This window comes from Rhagoletis zephyria, unplaced genomic scaffold (assembly GCF_001687245.7).
Source record: "Rhagoletis zephyria isolate East Lansing unplaced genomic scaffold, Rhagoletis_zephyria_1.1 Rzeph_scaffold_00743, whole genome shotgun sequence".
Taxonomy (NCBI): Eukaryota; Metazoa; Arthropoda; class Insecta; order Diptera; family Tephritidae; genus Rhagoletis; species Rhagoletis zephyria.
Window position 1 is genome coordinate 76822 of NW_016157827.1, and position 20828 is coordinate 97649.

Consider the following 20828-nt stretch of genomic DNA (forward strand, 5'->3'; position numbering starts at 1 on the left):
TCTTCATCTTCATCCTCATCTTCATCTTCATCTTCATCTTCATCTTCATCTTCATCTTCATCTTCATCTTCATCTTCATTTCATCTTCATCTTCATCTTCATCTTCATCTTCATCTTCGTCTTCATCTTCATCTTCATATTCACCTTCATCTTCATCTTTATCTTTTCCTTTATCCTGATCTATATATTCATTCTTATCTTCATTTACATATTAAATGAGAATTCTATATTAATTTACTATATTCCATTATAATTTTGCTCATGATGATCCTAATGAAAATATAGAATTTACCTCTTGCTTATCTTTTTTCACCTATTTCAATATATTTCTATTTCTGTTTTCATTATAAAGGTTTGCTCAAGCAGCAGCGGTATGGTACCGCGCGGTATAACTCCATATGGCATGTTTGCTCATGTATGGATATACATGTATACATTTGTATGTAGTTAACTTACATACATACCCAGTAGAAATTCTATGCATACAACATCGCTGTTGGTGGCATGAGCTTGCAGCTATGTATACATGTGTGTGTATAAATTTGAAAATAATTTGCAAGAATCTCCACATACACAACAAACATACAACCTAAATGTATACTATGCACTTAGCTTTAAATTTTAACATTTTCGCAGCTCCCTATGTTTATCTTCATCTAAAGCAGGGATCACAAGTTTTGTACATTTCAACAGTTACAGAGTGGTGTTGTTTGAAAAATAAACTCATTATTTCTAGTCAACACCACTCTGTGACTGCCAAAATGCACAAACCTGTACAAGTGTACAGATCGTGCATTCCCTGCTTAACAGCTTCTTTACAGCGTGTTCACTACTGCTAGTGATAGCAGAGCGTAATTTGCCGGCGCAACTATGTAGGATAGTTTTAGGCAGTGGTATGATAGATTCTATTGTGAATTCCTTGGTAAGATAAAATACCGGAAATTAATTTGAATAAATCAGCTGTTAACCTTGGGATATTTCTATACGAATTTCTGTAGAGCACCTACCGGGTGTATGGTTTGTACTTGATCTGAATGCTTAAATTAAATAACACACCGATTTGTTTCTGGTTATGCTTGTCCTAGAAACGCACAGTTGAGTAGTTCCGCTCAGTTCAACAGTTGCCAACTTTCCGCCATTTTTCCATCGTACAATTTTTTCGCTACCTGTACTCAACGTGTTTTGCTCAGCCTTAACAGATGATCGAAAAGATTTACGCCGCTTATATTAAATGTATTACGCTCATAAATGGAGAGGCAGCCCTTAATAAAAATATTACGTCCTGGTTATATAAAAAAACTAAAAATTTCAAAATGAAATAATGTAAAAAAAAATATTTTTTTAAAAACAAGCTTTTATTNCGTCCTGGTTATATAAAAAAACTAAAAATTTCAAAATAAAATAATGTAAAAAAAAAATATTTTTTTAAAAACAAGCTTTTATTTAACATGTAAAATCAAAGGAATAAAATAAAGTGGTGTAACAAAAGATTTTTTAGCATGAAAATTTTGTCAAAACTGCACTAAAATGAATAAAATAAAATAAGTTAAGGTCTCGTTAAAGTTACTAAAAGCCATTTAGTGAAAGGAGTTATTCAAACTCTAATGAAAATTACTAACAATTTGTACTAATTTACTTCGTTTTTAAAAAAGCTTGTCGGCGAATTCAGCGTACATGCATAATTGGTTAGGTATGTATATGTATGTATGCAGATATTTATATGCCGGTTTGCTATTCGCGCGACAAACTTTTTTAAAATCGAAGTAAATTAGTACGAATTGTTAGTAATTTTTCATAGAGTTTGAGTAACTCCTTTCACTAAATAGCTTTTAGTAACTTTAACGAGACCTTAACTTATTTTATTTTATTCATTTTAGTGCAGTTTTGACAAAATTTTCATGCTAAAAAATCTTTAGTTACACTACTTTATTTTATTCCTTTGGTTGTACATGTTTAATAAAAGCTTGTTTTTAAAAAATATTTTTTGTTTTACATTATTTTTTTAATTATTATTTTCACCGTTTTCACCGTAACTGTCGCAAAACATGCCCCTGGGAGATAATAGGGGAAAAATCGAATTTCCATTTGAATGCAGAATTTTACACATGTGCAGACTATAAAATGTCAGAGATCAGAAAAATTTCTCATATATTTTAAATGGTCTTTTCGGAAACTTTAGGCTGCCATTTTTTCGATCATTTTGATTTTTCAATTTTTTTTTAATTGTTATTAAATCGTCCATGAAGTTTCATTATTGCAATTTTCAGCTTGATTGGGTTAATCATTTACGGTATGTTGATTTTTTCTGCTTTTCGCTCATTTGCAACCACTGTGTGGCGTATAGTAGGTCAGGTTATGTTAGGTTAAAGTGGCTGTCAGTGGCCCCTTTAGCACACCTAGGTCCGTAAATTGTGGGCCCGCTTTGATGATGATGATGTGAGAACTTTTCTACTCAAACCCTCAACGTTTGGGGTCTGCGAAACTGTAAGGCTGCCGGGTTCCTACTTTGGCTATGTCGCTTAGACCCTCGCAAAATTCTAAACCCCCTGAACTTTCATCTTATTCTACAGCGAGTGGGACAATCGTATGGCATGGCGTATACGTAATCTAAAATTTCAATGTATCAAGTGAATCGAAATTTATGCGTCATTTTCAATTGCATTTAGTTCAAATTATTTCTTCAGCAATTTCACAACAATTGCTCATTTGGTAGACAAATGTTGCATGCAACATTTGCGTGCTTATTGCGCCTATAATTTTAAGCAAAAATATTTCCGTTGCAATATGCATCGTTGCCATCAGCGGTGGTTAGTTAGCCAAAATGTGCTATCAAATTGTGGGTAATTGCGGCCAAAAATGTGCGAAGCCAAATCAGTTTCACATTGCGTGCATTCGCGAAATGTGGCTTTCGTTAGTGTTATCAATTTCGAAAACGCACGGAATTGCTTACTCACTGGCGATAAATTGTGTGGAAGAAATGCGATATTGTCAACAAAAATGTTGCACCATTGAGACGTTAGTGCAGCAGGCAATGAAATGGCAACGTTGTATGTCTGGTAGTGGCATCATATTATAAAATAAATCAAATCTAATGAAAGTGAAAAATCGACAAAACTGAACAAACTTTAATTGAAAATTAGAAAATCATTTACTCGCCACTCTCCTACAGTTCGTGTGAGCGCGTCCCAATGGTTGGTGTTTGGGCATTTCACACGTCAACGCAGTTTTATTGGCGCTTGCCGTGACTACAAAATAAACTGTTTTTGTTTGTGTTGTTATTTCTAGTCAATTTCACTGCTATATATGTATGTACATATGTACATAAATGGCAATGCAATTCGCCAACGAATATTTTACCAATTGAATTTAATATTTTCATTTGGCACTTATTTTTGTTGTTGCAAACAGTATTATTATACTATTGCATTGCATCGCATTGCTTTTCACTGTCGAATTACTATTGTCGCTGCCCCGAGTTTATTTGAAAATGTCATTTACTGCTGCGCTTGTTACTGTTGCTGTTTTTATGGCTCATCAACCGCATCACCGCCAACAGACAGGCGTGGCTTGTAAAACTGATGTCGGCTTGCGCGTGCGTGCGTTCACATTTCACTCCACGAGTGCCAAAATTTCTAAGCCTTCGTTGTACATTTTTTTTTTACTTACATGTAGCTATTGTTCTTGTTGTCACTTTATTTTCTATTGCTATTGATTGCTTGCGCATGCATGTACATACATTGCGCAAAATAAGTATTTGCTGTGCATTTGAGCATTTGCTGGCATAATTGGACAATTTCGTGGTACATCTGACAATATTGCGGTTGGACACGATTTCATTTTGTTGCCAATTGTGGTGGCATTACATTTGATTGCGTGCGCATGCCACGTGCCACATGCCGCATGCCGCTATAAATTGGTGTACCTACGCACGCAGGCATGTAGGCGAGTTTGTGCGCCGCTGTGCGTTTAAATTGATGGTTTACAGCGAAATTGGCAGCACGGCAAAATGTAATGCGGTTTAAGAATTTGTGTAAAATTGGTTTTTAATGGTGGACTATTTTTAGGTGGAGCGCCTGCGAATAGGCTTTGATTTTTTTTGAAATTCCATAGTAAATAATAATGCATAGATTCCAGGTACTCATTAGCGTGGGAGTTCAATTAAAATTTCAAGCAATGAGACATTTTTGAAATTATGCCACGAGTACTTCACGTCAGTTGGGGGTGAGATCTTCGGTTGATTATAGTGGAGCATTGATCAATTTTAACAAATTACGAAAAGGGTTTTTGCTTGATTACAAATTCGAAAAATTTATTAAATAAAGGTTGTAGTGATGAAACGATTAGTTCTATTCGGAGGCAAGTTTGTCTATTCTGAATGCCCTCTTTGCGTGTCAGGAGCAAACACATCCCTCTAAGCGCGGTTTTGTCTGTTAAATCATCTCTTGTTAAGCCTCGAACAGAAATGCCTTGAGATTTTGCAATCATATCGATTGCTCCTTAGGTCATTGGCTACCACCGTGATGCACACGTCAATTTTGCTCGGTCGATTAGAAGTTGGTGATGATAGAGAGCTATACGCCTCGCTCATCTGCACTTGCGAGCCATATCTAGCTATCTGATCAGCTATTTCGTTTCCTTCGATATTGATATGTTCAATAACATCGCAGAGAAAATATTTGACGTGGATAAGTTATGCTAGTGATGCGCGATATTTTCGAACAATTCTTGGCTTTAAAACCTTAAATCCTAACGCTTTCAATGCCGCTTAGCGCGCAACGAATATATTGACGTTGCCTTACAGAGACGTTTTATGAGACAATCAGGCTCTTCTATGTCGAAATATTACCGCATGAAAGACACCGAAATAGTCAATTAGGATTTAATATTGTTTTACTTGCAGGTGCTCTGAATACATTTAGGCCCGCGCCGGTTCATTTTTCTACCTTTGAGGGCAGAAACACCATCATTCCCCGTCAGCAGGCCAACGTCCCATATTTCCTTTGAAAAAAATCGGCTAAGAATCTTACGAGGGAAGTCCCATAATATCGTTAAGTAATCAGTTACGACATCTAGGCTTGCCCTGATCACGTTGTGCCATCCTCTTTTAAGCTCTTTGAGGATCATGGTTTCCCAGTATTTGACATTGTTCCATCATTTTGAATCCCTTAGTCTAAGGCTCCTTTTGCAGCTACAAATACTTTTGTCGGCTGCGATCACATTCAGCCTTGCGAGCTTTTTTTTATGTATATCTTTCTACCATACCAGTTCTTCATAGATTATAATCTGTCATCCGGACTGTGGTTTACATACTATGAAAGTCTTTCTGCTAGGACCGCACCCTGTTTTTCACGAAGCTTCTTCTACTAGACGCTTCTTTGCTCTTTCCTCGGTATTTGCCGGAATCTAATGTAGCCAAGTCATCAGCGTAGGCACCTAACAGCGTTCTACTTACTTTAAAGCTTTCTATTTAATAGATCACAGCCACAGATGGATCGATCACAAACCTAATTTCTGGGTGTTCCCTGTTGTTCTTACGATCACGGACCCTGTGCCTTCAGCTGAAATACGAACTGATGCAGTAAAAAACACAGCTACAATTTCGGATGCCACAAATATTTTTTTCCACGCATATAGATATTGTCGAAATTTCGAAGAAAAATTTGTATTGAAAAGACTCATGTTAACAATTGGCCTGTTTAAATTTTTTAGGCATAGTGCGGACGAATTTTTTTTAAATATTATTTTGGGACTTTAATGTGACAATTTGAGTTATTAATTTTTTAGCCAATAAGCAGTTAAGAGTTATATTTAGTTGTTCATTTGTGGGTCCCAATGAAAAATATTTCCCTAATCCGTTGTACAAAACTGAAATGAATGTGGTGCAAACAATTTTGGGAAAGCGCTCATAGCCGATTTAAATTTTCCTTTTCAACGTTTAAATAATCTTGGGTAAAGTGGTTTGCACATATTTCACTATATCCCTGGCTCTTGCATAGTCTCTAATGCTTTTTTGCTTACCTTGTACTTTATTGGCATTGTACGCTGTGATTTTGTAGAGAGATCAAGCAATGTATGATTCTTGTTACGGTCTCATTCCGCTGCTGTGTGAAACATGTTTTTTCGCACTCGTGGGTTTCCCTTCTACTATTTTCCTACTATATTTCCTTTTTAAATAAAGTTTTTTTTAAGTCTCATAGAGAAAAAAAAACTTAAAAGCACGTTACTTTTCGTGACATTGAGTTTCGTTATACAAAATTTACCAGCAAATTTTCAGAGTTCGTTCGCTTTCAAGAAAATTATTTCATCATTATCATTTACAACGAGATTATTTTTAGGGGAACACTTGTTAAGATTGCACAGTAGATTTTGGAATACTTAGTTTGGCTCCTGTGCTTACCAGAATCGATCCATGCCACTATAATTTGTTGGGTACAGTGCTCACCAGGGCCCTACAGTCTTGACGTGGTTGAAAGCGCTCTCAGTTTCCAAAAAGTTGGGGCTAGGGTATATTCTTAATATACCAGCGAAATTTATCTGGTAGATCCGTGCAACCTGTTGAATGTATTTCCATCAAAGTTTTTCAAGGATACCTGCCTAGAAAGCTACATCTGGCATACTGATACTTCCTATTGGCGAATCGGTTTTGGAAAGCAGCTTGCGAAGCCTTGATGTCTCATTTGTTGACACCAATGCTCCACAGAACTTCTACCAAGAATCTTTCTTTGCCGCCCTTTTTGACTTTTGAAGCCGTTAAAGCGGACGCTACCACCAAGCTGCGCTCGCGCCTGTGATTGCATACCACCGCTGCGAGGTCTCCAGATTGTTGGAGCATTTCTTAGCCAGTATACAGGTTCTTATATTACCTTGCGTCGTTAGGTTAAACAGACGGTAGGCGTTCAAACCTAGCTCAGTGACCCTACTTTTTACAGAGTCCTTGGACCAGTGCCACATCAATGCTTTTGTCCAGAATGAACTTCATCAGGTCGAGAGAGGCCGAAGTGGAGTGTTGTAAATTAATTTGCACCACAACCACCTTCCTTCTTTGTGGTTTGTGGCTAGGTACAGGAACTTTAAGGGTGCCTAACATGAACTTGATAGTGTCATTCCTGAAAGCTTTCAACTAAGCACAAATTTTTGACAAATTTAATTACATTCGTGAGTTGCATGGCATAAAGGCGGCTGCATGCCGCTCAAACACCAACAATTTGCATACTTCAATACTCCGCACATATATAATATTCAAATCAAAAATTCATAACCCTACGCAAATAGTAAAGTGTAATGTTTGCCAAAGTCAAATTGCACACACACACAAAAGGCCATGATATTTGCTTACTTGCATATGTACATATGTATTTCCATTTGAAAGTGTTTGCAAATATTTTCAAGCAAACAATCAAATAAACGAGTAAACGAACTAACAAACAAATAGAAATATAAATAAATACATTAAGTTTTGCTGGAAAATATTGTGTAAAATATGCCAATTCAATTGCGATTGCAAAGCATTTTCATTTCAACAACACACACTAATTTCATTTAAATGAAAATACAGACTCGTTATACGCTTATACATACAGCGTTTGAGTGTATGTGTGTATTTGTGTGCGACCTTTGAGACTTTTTTGGGCGCAGACATGTGCGAGTAAATTTAATTTATTTCATGTATGGCAAACGAAATGCTTATAAATGCAATTTAATCCTTTTTATGCAAGCATGCGTTTCGGCCAAAAAACGTTGCCGACAACAGCAATAACAAAAACCACACCACATACTTTGTGTGCATACGCTTGTGTGATGACTTGAAAAACAAGCGTCGTAATCAAAAATTGAACACTTGTACATTGCATGGCGAAGTGTTGAATGCCATGTGGTCAGCTCTGTAAGCTTTGGAGATTTGCAAGCCTCATACACGAATACACGCACGCACACACACAAACCATAATGAAATATTGATAATTTTATTAACAATTTCATATTTACAAACAGTGACTGTGACAAAAACAAAAGCAAAAAAACTGTTTGCATACTTTTGTGCGTTAGTCTGTGTGTGTGTTTCACACGATGCCGAACTGCTGATGAGTGCCAATTTAGCGCTCTTAGTCACATAAATTATTAATGGACTTCGTAGTGCATTTATTTTGCATAGCTGGTGCTTGTGTACCTATAATCTTCTAAAATATTCATAACATAAACTATAAATCTTAGATAACTCGCATGCTAGCTCCTGCCTTGTGGCCTTGGTTGGTTGTGCAAAAAATGTTTTAGAAAAAGTTTGCTGCAAATTGAATTTTACTCCAGCCCAAATGTCATTTAAGTAAAAGCAACGTAAATTGGTTGTAACAAAAAAGAGGACACACAAAGACACACAAGAATTTTGTTACATGCGTTGCACTGTGTAAAATTTACATATATCTCCGATTTAGCTGAAAATTTATATAAGTTCCGCATTTCCTTCGGCATGGCGTAAAATTATTTATATCTACCCACCTCACTTGTGAGCAGAAATTTTAAACACGACACGACTTGTGAAATTTAGTTTGCAAGAACTCAAAAGCAAATTTGGTTACCAAAAATGTAAAAAAAAAAAAATAATTAATTTAGTTTTCTTTTTCTTAATATTTTGCCTTAATTACTCTGCAATATGTAAAATTATACGAGTAATACATATTATGCCGAACTTTCTTTTAAACTTTTATGAATTTTGGTCAGCAAAAACTCAAAAACAAATTTGTTTTCCAAAAGGTAAAAAAATTAATATTTTCTTAAATTTTTTTTAATTACTATTTCAAATGGCAATGAAATTTTTGAAATTTTGTTTGCAAAAACTAAACAAATACTTATATATATGCGTACCGAAAAAAATTTAAATATTTTTCTAACCTTTTTTTCTTAAAATTCCTCATTATTGTAGCAAATAAAATTGCTCAAACAATATTACTCCGAACTTCCACTAACCACTGAAATAACCACAATTCCATACAAAATTTTGCATTGAAAACTGTACTGAATAAAATGAATTGATACACATAATTGGTTTCAACTGAAAGATTTTACAAGTGATAAATAAAGTAAAATTTTGTAGATGAAGCATAAAAAAAATATTTATCTTTACTTTTAGATTTTTAAAATTTAACACCAAATTCACACATAATTAACAAGAGTTTAACTGAATTATATATCGAAAATTTTTATTAAAAAGTCACTTTCTAGAGCTCTTTAATCCCATTTTGTTTCTCATTAATAAGGCCAAAAATTTAGAGAAATTTAATTTTTACAGCTTTTCAAATTTTAAATTTTTTATTTTAAAACTTTTTTCCGATTTTTGAAATAATTTCTTTTTTGGTTCGAAACCAGCATAAAGAGCATTTTTAAAAAATTTCGCTTTTTTCATTTTCTTTTTGGTAAGTTTTTTAACTTTTCAAATTAATTTTTTTTTTAATTTTTAGAATTAAAACTTTTTAAGTTAAATTCTTTTCGATCCGTTTTCAAAACAGTAAAAAAAATTTAGCGATACTTGTCCAACAGTTTTGACTTCTTTTAATTGTTTCAAACCTTTTTTTCTAAAATATTAACAAACACAAAAACTTACTAAATATGTTTTTCAAAACCAAAACATGCGTCACAGCAAATCGATCATGATACATCAGTTTCATTTCATTTCATATTATTAAACGTATAAATATAAAAATTTCAAATGAACTTTTGAACAATTTTTTTTAAATAAGTTTTCTGAATTTAAAAAAAATTACAATCTGTATAGATTTTTTTGTTTAATTTTGATGATCCTTTTCAAATCTTTTGTTTTACTCAAATTTTCAATCTACATTTTTTTTACTTTCAGATATTTTTAGTTCTAAAATTTTTAATGTTTTACACTTTTTTAATTTACTTAATTCTATTTTTTAAGCAAGGTGAACAAAATTTTACTTAAAATTAGCTTCTTCACAATTTTTTCAAAATCTTTATAGATTCTTAAATCCTTTTTTTTCAAAAACAGCTTGAGTAAAAAGAAATTTTACGAAAAAATTAACAATAGTTTTGCAACAAATCCCACTTATTTTAATTTTTTTTCAAACCAGTTTTTAACAGGTTTTATCAAAGACTTCTCCAACAGTTTTTTCATTTATTCCTTTTTAGCGAATAGATTTTACATTTTTGTGATCCGTCTGGAAAAGTGAAATGTTTTTTATATTAAAAAATTGCAAAAAGCTAATTTGGTTAAAAAAAAAATCGGTATTTTCGAAATAAATCCATATATTGAAACTGTTTAACAAAATTTAAGTAAAAATGGTAGAAATTTCCGAAATTTTTTTAAAGTTTACTATAGAGAAAATGCTATCAAATATTTTTACATTTGAAATAAGCCTTCGAGAATTGGGCAAACAACAAATTTTAGTTCCAACTAAACTTTTTTAGAAGATGAACATTGATATGGCAACGTATTTTTCACATAACTGTTTTACTCGTTGCACTGTACGTCGCCTAACAGGCTTGTGGATGACCAAAACTCGGCTGAGCCACAGCTAAGAGCAAAGGTTACAAGTTGCAAGTTCAGTTCAAAAAAAAACAAAAACAAAAGCAGAGTAAGCGCAAAAAGTGGTCCAAACACTCCAATCGCTTGTAGTTGCAATGGAGCGCAAAATAGTGGCCAGTAGCAAACAAAAGCAAAGCAACAACAAAAAGCTTACAAAAGAAAACAAAGTATCTATCAACAAAAAGTGCACAACTAATAGCAAAATCCAGCAACAAACTCAATGCAACAACGCTGTCTGACCCTTTTAATGCCTTGCTGCAAATCCTTTTTTATACTAACAAATATGCCATCAACTCTCTCTCTCTCATTTATACACAGCCCGAATGGCAACACAGCAGCTTGCTTAGGCTTGCTCTGCCACAACAACAAAATACTAGACGTAAAGCAAAAAGCACAGTAAAACAGCGTAGACAACTTCAATAGCTCTTCAGCCTCAAATTTGCTTCTTGCTTACCGCTGCCTTCCGTCCTATGCCTGTTACACACATTGATTTAACTACATTAGGGGCATTTGTAACTCGTTTAGGAGATTTGTCCATGTCCATGTCTATGTCCGTCTGCATTGGTCATATCTCTTGCCGACTGCAGCTATGTACTTACGTCTATACTTGTAGTGTTAGTGTGTGCTAAGCGAGTGTCTCGTGTCTATTTGGCTGCTGCAACTAACCAATCGCCTAAAATGTTTACTTCCCTTAACGTTTCAACTTTCTTTACTCACTCAGCTGTTGCTGCGTTTTTCTTTTGTCACACACAAACACACACACACATGCCTACACAAAAACGCCACTGCAACTCTTAATGTCTATAATCGTTTTTTTTTATTGCATCACACACACACACACCAACTATTTAAACGTTATTGCTGCCTGTCTGACTAGTTGCTTCAACCAGTGCAGCCGCTCCTTTGACTTTGCTACTCATCGAACGGCTTTACGTCTAGTTGCATTCGTCCTCGCATGTTTGACTTCACTCAAAAACGTTGTTGAGTCGTTGTTGAAAAGTTCATCATGTTGAAATTAAATTTTGCTACAAGTGCATTAGTAGTAGTGTAGTAAATTTCAATTGGTTGTGGCATAAGTCTGTTTGTGATCCGGTAGCAGTCGTTCAGTGCTATACGCTTTTCATTTCCTGCTATGGTTTTCAAGGCGATTCGTTTTTTGTTGTTTGCTGCTGTTGAAAGTGGTTGCTTTGACTTCGTTCTCGACTGTAAATTAAATTTAACTGCTTTTTTTTTGGAAAGCGGCTGATTTTACTGTGGAATTGCGTTTCCTTATTTAATACTATTTTTAGTGACTCTGTTGTTGGTTTATTGTTTTTTGCCTGCGGGGAGCTCGTGGTTCCATAGCTCTAGTTAAGACGGAGGTTGTAGCTTCTGTCAACATTTTTCAGAAGCGTTGGGCTCCCATTTAAAGGGTGCTCAAGTTTTATTGTTGGTGTTGGTAAGGTAGAAAAGCTCCGGCTAACGCTCCCAGCCTGGCTTTCAAATGGAAGGACGTTTGGACTCTGATTTACGTTGAGATGGATGTTTACAGATACTTGGGTTTTCATATAGGTCGGATGATTTAGCCCAAGAATCATTTCCATAAATAACTAAATATGTGGAGTACCTCTGCAGCAGAGGGGGCGAGGAAAAGTATTATTTCGGCGAAACCTGTTGTAACCGTACCCAAACTAAGGTAATTGAAAGCGACTGAATTATGCTGCGAACTAAACTTTTATACCTCAAGTCCATTTCCTTGTGATACCGTTTGCCCTCACATCGTAAGCAGTCTCAGCGGAAGCTGTTTCTTTCCATTTCTAAAAAAAAAGCTTTGACAGAGATGGACAAAACCAAACATTTCAATGCTAGTCTTGCTTTTATCAGCAGTGTGCTACGCCATGGTTAGCTTTCGCTCACTTGGGACATCAAAGAGACAAGAGTTGACAGAAAACTTTAAATCTTTACATCAAGATTCACAAAAATTGGAAAAGAAGCTTTTTCAAGAATCTAACCAAAGCCTAACTGATTAGCCAGCCCAGTCTTTTTCGGGATCAGGTAGTTCGCTGGTATACATAAAAATGAATCTACCAAAAGAAACACATCTGCCAAGGATGCCTTAACTGCTTACCTTTTGGTTTGCTTGAGGAATACTTCAAACAACTTTAAAATGTTTTTCTTTGTTTATTATTAAGGAAACTTCACGGCTAAGGTGATCCTTTCTTAGACCTTCAGTTAGTAACAGACAGTTAAGTTCCAATAAAGTTTCTTCCTAGTTAAACGTAAACGGACCCGGCGCAAGTATTAAATATACATTTTTCACCTTTCCGAAAGCTACCGCTACCTGGTAAGCCAGGGTGTATCAATTTTGAGTTAGCGTCCTTAAATTTCGAAATATTGAAGATTCAAGCATATTTGAAATTTACCGTTATATGAAAAGCGGCCGTAATTTTAGTCCGATTTCAATCATTTTCAACGTTTTGCTTCTATGTTTCAAGTACAATAACCACACCGAGTTTGGTACAAATTGGTAGAACGGTTACCAAGATAGATATATGTGATCATAAGTGGGCGGTGCCACGCCCATTTTCCAAAATTTATGTGGGATGTGGGTGTGGTTATTGTCCGATTTTAAAAATTTTCGACCATTTCGTATGTTATACCAAGGCCAACAACTGTACCAAGTTTGGAAGAAATTGGTGCAGCGGTTACCAAGATATACACATGCATTAGTGCACACAAGGGGTGGGTTTTGGGGTTCAAACCCCCCCTAAAGCTAATAACCTTAAATGAAAACTGTATGTTAAAGCTTAGAATCCAGCTCCCAAGAAAAGTTTTGCTTTAAATTTTCTTGAAGAAACAAATATACGAGCGTTTTTTCTTGAGAGCTGCAAACAGATTTAGGAAATTTTGACAAAGGATTTAAGAAATTTCTTGTCTTAAAAATCACCATCTCCATCGAAAACCAGCAGCGGCCAAAAATCTCCAAAAGAATAGTAGGAACGCCTAACAACATGCAACATTTAGTTACATACCCCTCATGCTGCCAGATTTTGCTGATTACACATTACAGTTATTACTTTTCGATTCAGTATACTTTTAGGCCAACTGCTTTTCATTTTGAGAATTTTGGCGACGAAAATTTAGCGTAGTGACCAGAAATCGAGGAAAATGATTATTAAAACTCTTTTTAAATTTTTTTTTTATTACTTTTGAAAGTTTAGCGCATCTTGTTTTTATAGATTATTTTATTAAACAAGTAATTTTTAAGCAAAAAACACAACCAACTTCAATTCTCATATACAAATTTAGGATTACCGTTAATATTTTCATTATCCAATGATCGGATCTAAACGAAATTACGGGACGACCCTTGAGGTACCATCTTTCCGATAAAAAAAAAACAGAAATTGATATCGGTTCACGTGGCCTAAAGTTACGCGGTAGCATACATAAAAAAAGAACAAATATTCTGACGAATTAATAACGTCCCCTTTTTTTGAAGTCGGTTTAAAATGTTTGAGTTCTTTGTTAATTTTATGTAAATATAGTACAGTTTATGAAACTTAAAAGGTTTATTTATTTATTACATACTGTACATAAAACTTGCATAAATGCATTTTAAAGAGCCTATTATCTGAAGCGAATCTTCAGAAGTATAAACCCCTCCCAAAATATATTCCTGGGTGCGCCCCTGTACACATGTAACCATAAATGGGCGTGGCTACGCCCATTTTCCAAAACTGTATAATATTCTTATTTTTCGTCTAAAACTTATTGTAAATATCAATTTTGAGTGAATAATCTTCAGAAGTTACTAAAATATCGCAGTTTTCGTATTTCTGAAAATTACCGTTATATGGGAGGTAGGCGTGGTTATTGTCCGATTTTTCCCATTTTTAATATCGTCCATCCTATGCTAGAAAGAAGTGCACGTACTAAGTTTCGTTAAGATATCCCAATTTTTAATCGAGTTATCGTGTGCACAGACGGACGGACGGACAGACAGTCATCGCTTAATCGATTTCTCTTTTCATTCTAATCATTTAGGTATACTTTGTATATATCTATCTCGATTCGTTTTGCCTGTTGCAAACAACCGTTATGTGAACAAAGTTATAATATCCTTGTGCACAAGTGCGCTCGGGTATAATGAACAAAAGAATCCGGAACCGGCAGTTTGGCCGAAAAAGTGGCAACCTCTCTCTACACCTACGGTTTACTGATGGACTGCGGTGTGGGGACAAGAGTGTACCTACTCCAAGGAACTCGACATCTCCTTGTCTCTCCGCCTGGGGCAAATTAGACAAGGAACTCAGGCCTGACTATAACAAAACGAAAACACTACACCTGCTTAATGGATCGAGGACAGAAGGATTTAGGGTTGTAGCAACCCCCCGCGGGCCTATATGCAAAACGCAAAGAGAATGCGGTTCCCATACACAGAATAGAACTCTTCGCAGTATTTTCTTTGTGAATGGTCAGGTCCAATGCCTGTTAGGCATGGAAGACGCATGCAAACAAAGCGAGCAGATAAGTCAGGATCTACTGTAAATGATGATCAAGAAATCTAGATATATATATAGATATTTATCACTACCACGAAAGTGTCCAATGCGCTAATTTCATCGTAGTTAGATAGTATGAAACACTGCTACCAACGAACCAAACTTTCCTTGAAATTAAGAGCATCCTATTATTGAATCACAAGTGCAAAACCTTCCCTTGAGCCCAATTCAGCTGCCTTCAAAACTTCTCAGGCCTTAAAGTTAGCTTCTAATGAAGCTGTTCTCTTCTTCGCAATTTCACAAATAAATCAAAAATTCAAAATATGCGGCATGAATTTAAAGGTCAAAATTTAACCCTTCAACCGCACCAACAATGAAACAAACAAAGAAAAATTGCAATGCATATAAGCAATAAACTTTCATACTTAAGGTCAAGAAGAAGAAGAAGNTCAATGCAAATAAGCAATAAACTTTCATACTCAAGGCCAAGAAGAAGAAGAAGAATAAGAAAGGCGAAACCACATTGGGCATCCACCTTCACGCAAATGTAAGAGTTATGGCAAAAGTGAAGAGCCAGTTCAAACATTTCCAATTCAATGATGATAAACTACACTTGGGCATTCGGCAATATACAACGCTTACAGGCAGACAGACAGACACAATGGCATAAAAGCAACAGGCATTAATAAGAAATTGCCAAATGTTAGCAAGTTTTCTGGGTCCTGCCAAGTTATGAATACCACACCAATGCCACCAGCCGATTCGATAAGAAATTTTTTCTTTTCCAATTTATTTATGTACATACATATGTACCTGCATCTAAGTAATAGCTCACCACCGAGCAGTTGGCAAAATATTTGGCATATCATAAATGCAATGAATTGTAAAGGAACACAAGAAAAAACAAAATGCAGGCAGGCAAGCAGAGCCAGCCAGCAACCAGTCGCAAAATTCAACGACAAAGTCGAAGTTTTCACAGTTAAACTGGTGGTCAACAACAAAAACGAAGAAGTAAAGCAAGAAAAACAACAACAACAATAATAACAGCAGTCATAACAATAATGACAGGAAATTGTAGTGTAAGCAGGACTCTTAGAGTCCTTATTAGTAGTACATACATATGTATGTAGATAGGAAGGTGTGTACTGCGACCGAGCGAGAGGGAAAAGTCCGGCCTATTCGAGTAGTCGTCTTCATTGGCATGTAGCCAGTCAAGCAGTCACGGCACTACTTCAGACAAACAAGACGACTTACACGAGCACTTAATATTGCAAACAGCAGGCAGGCGGTACGCCATGCCACCAGGCAGACAGTCAAGCCTTTACTGCCTCACCAAATCACGCAACACAAGCGGCTGACTGTTGGCTAGCACTTGTGCAGCAGCATTTAAGGCTCAAAAAACATACCTTCTTACTTCGGCTTCTTCACATTCTTGCTCACAATAGCTACCGAGCTTCAACTCCGCGCCACTCATCATTTAGGGCTTAAGAATGTCGAAGTTGGTATTATTTTCGATGAGTCCTTGCTCCGATACGCTTCGCTTGACTTCAAAACAACTGACTGTTGCGTTTGCTGGCTGGTTGTTGTGGTTGAGTTTTGTTGGCTTGTTTGTAGCGGTTTTGTTGTACATTTTTGTTTCTTTTTGTGTTCTTGCTGTTGTTGTTTTTTGTAAGGGTAGCTTTATATTAAATGGGCTTTCATGCCACATTGCATTGGCACAGTGTAAACAAGAATATGTTCTGCATAGGCACTGGCAAGACAAGACGATACATTCCGCTCGGTTTTAGTTGTATTACACACTGTGCATATCCTGTGGCAAGGACGAGTCTCCGGTTTGATACTGGCACTTGCTTGCCATATTAAGTGTATATGTATATGCAAGTATGTATTTTTATTGGAAACGCTGTTGCTTTGCGTCAACGTTTACTCAAGCAAATGAGAATTTTAGCCAAATTGCAATGCAACAAAAAACAAATTGCAACACAGTTAAAGGTACTATCAACAGGCAGGCAGGCGCATAAGAGTGCAGTGAGTCGGAATGCATGGTTGATGAATTTGCACATAGGCATGCAGATACGAGGGATGATCGAAAAATAGTATTAATTTGGATATACAAAAAACGTAAAATATATTTTTTTTTACATTTCGCTCTCTTAAGTTTTTATGATAGATATTATAGTTATAACATTTATCATTAAAAACCACCTCAAGCTCTATAAAAATATTGAAGATAATACCTATAAAATCATTTCCAAAAAAAAAAAAATTATGCATACACATACATTAGGGCTGGTCAATTTGTATTGGGGATTTTTTCGCCTATGCGCTCATAGCAAATTTGCCAAAGAAGCCAAGTTTCTAGGTTGCGAAAATAGGTTTCCTTACTTTTTGCTGTAGTGTCGTAAAGAGATGCTTAATTTTTATATAAAAACATGTTAATGTTATAAGGGTTTTTCAGTATGAGGAATCTGTTTCTGCACTTATATTTTTCTTAAAACTTCCACCAGATGGTGCAACAGTAAAAATGTTTACATTTTCTTCGAAACCTAATTTCGTAATTTGGCAAACTCCAAGTTGATTTTATACCCGTGGTTTCTTCGGCAAATTTGCTTAGAAATACACATAGAATCCTTCTATGCCATACGCGAATAGTACCTAAATAGCACTAATGTACATACTATACGAATAAAAAATGTTTTGAAAGTTATCTGCCAGGTTGTCTGTTAGAATATGCCACTCTCTGAATAGATTGAGCGAATACGCAAAATTTGCGACTCAAAAATTGCCTGAAAAACGGAGCCTAAAAATATGCAGGTTCGATCACCTGTTCCTCACACGATAAAAATTGGCTGTTTACATCTTCTATCGCTTACTTTTTCATGTTGCATATTTTAGGCACCACTGCTTAGCCTTTAACAAATTTCGGAAACTAAAATTTGGTAAAATACGACAAGTTTTTCAGTAGTAAGGAAGACACACACACATCCTTCGCAATATATGTATATGTAGACTATTATTTTGCCAAAAAGTCCCCTAAAGGTGGCACTGGCATCGAATTATTTATAAGAACTGTTTTTGCGGTCTTGCTTGGCACTCAAGCAGTAACTCATATTTCAGGTTTTTTTTTCGAAAACAGAAAGAAAGACCAACTAAAATTGCATTACAAATGATAGCCATAGCAACTTCGTCCGGCTTTACTTCGGCTTACTTCTATGTATATCAACTAATTGCTCTACATTCTCGTTATCTAACAGATGGATACATTTTGCACATAAGGTCTTCAGGAGCTGTAAAGTCACGATTATCATTTCATGTATCGAAAAGTAAATCGATAATAAATTTAAAAAAAATAATAATAATAAAAATAAAATTAATAATAAATTAATTGAGTGCAGCCAAAATAATGTAAAAATATGTATGACCATATATCGATAGCTATGTCGATAAATGTATTTAAAAATATATCGATAATGGTAATAATAAGTATCGAAGTATTTTGAATGTATGGTGAATACTTCTTTAATAAAATCGATAAATAAATCAATAATTTTTTGATGTCCACAAAAAATTATATCGAATATATGTATCGGTAGCTCTATCAACAAAAGTTTTAAAAACGATATCGATGATGGTATCGATAAGCATCCACAACTTTAGTAAATTTGATAAACAACATTTAAATATATGGCGAATTATCGAAAAATGTATCTATATCGACAAATATTTATTTAATAAAATCGATAAATAAATCAATAGCAACTTATTGAAGTGCAGCAAAAATCACTAAAAAAATTTATGTAAATATCTAAATCGATAAAAACTGTTAAAATTGCATCGATGATGGTATCAATTAGTATCAATAACTGTCGCGCATGCGCGTAAAAAGTTTTTTAAAGGCAGTACATATTTTAATTGTGGAGCGAATATTTTGTTACAAATCGCCATCACTTTTTGGTCATCCCTGATGTGTATGTAATGCATACGTTTGTATCTATCTCAACAACTAAAGTCATTAGCATGCCTATCAATATCACCGCGTACTATATATGCTCAGCAGAAGGCAACATTAACATCCCAGTAGCCGCAACGTATAGCTCCTCACCGCACTCACTTCTACATACTACATATAGTATAAATGTATGCGTGTATGCTGGCGTGTAAATTTATTGACTACCTATTGAATGCTGGTGTTTTTCTTCAATTCACTGACAAAAGTTTTGAAAAGTTGATGACTTTGTTGTGCCATCATCTTCTAGCTGCCGCTTTTAACACACATGTGTTATTTTACCGTAAAAGCGAGAAAAACATAAACACACACATTTTCGTCAGAGATAGACTTTGTACACACATAAGGGTATTCCAACTTTACGGACATGTCTGCGGCCTTTGAAGACCTTTGCTCTGCACACCCTGAGGAAGTTTTTCGGTAAAAGCTTGCAGCAAAAGCAAAAAATACACATCGACGTTAAAAGAAACAACAAACAAAACGAAAACAGAGCGCATAAAATAATACAAAGTATATTTATCGCACTACGTATAACAATAGCTACCTAAAAGTATGCATCAAGAAAATGTGTTGCGCGCAGCTGTGTTTTTTCGTAAATAAATAAATACATTAGTATGTGTGCAAAGTTATCGCCCGAGCGCATGTAATTTAATGTGATTGAGAAATTGAAGTGCTGGCAAAAACATACAAGGACACTTTAAACAAAATAAAATAGAAACCAAAATGTGAATAAAAACAAATGTGATGAAAAGCTTAGCTTAGTGAACGGCGCATGAGCTGCTTAGAAAATTGTGAGCGTTAAAGAAGGAGAACGGGAAATGGAAATGGCGGAACACAATAGCAAAACTTGTAAGGACTTTACTTACTAGCACATTGTGGTTGCAGAGCTTTCTTTTCCGCTTTTGCTGCCTTTTTTCTTCTTTCCTTTTCACTCCCTCATTCCCTCTGCGATTTCCTCTCTACCCAAGCGCTTTTGAATTTTATTGATTGAATTCGTTTAAAAGGTGACTCAGCTGCAATTCAATTAAGGTAAGAGTTTGTTGCTAGCTTGCTCGCTTCCTTCCGGCATGTATTTAATGTATTGCATATGTGTAAGTTTGTGGTTGTAGTTTGCACTCATACTCATATATTGTTTCCGTTGTATGCTTTATATTCGCCATGCCACAAAATCGCACACATATGTACCTGATTAAAAACTTAGCTTGACACGCTCATTGACTTAGTGCAAGTCCATGGAGCATAAAATCTGTAGAAATGTGATTAAACATTTGTCTTGTTGGTAGAATGAAAAATAGGGAAGTTGAGTATTCAGGAGATTCATTGGTTCAACGCAAAAGTGTCTCATTTCCTAAGATAAGATCGCCTTGGTAGAGAATTGTTATAGAAACGAGCCACTGGGCCGTGAGATCTCACATACATATGTATGTATGTATGTATGTATGTACTATGTCAATATGATAATGCCGCAAGTATTTTTATCTTTTCTCTGAAATATGACAATTTTTTTATCGAAAAATATCAACAGAAATTGTTTTGTCGACCTACCGCCTACATGCCTTCTACATCCTCGATCAACCCACATGAAAAGGGCAGCACAAATACATACATATGTGCACAACTGCATGTGCAAAAATTTCCTTTATGTATGTAATTAAAAAAAAAAATCTTTGCATATGCACTTCTCAAGTGTCATATAACAGCACTTATTGAAGTAATAATTTGATGGCAGCTCAAGTTATGCTCAGCTAGTCTAGTGCATCCTCCCACAACAGGTCTTAAGTTTTTTTCGGGCTCTACATGG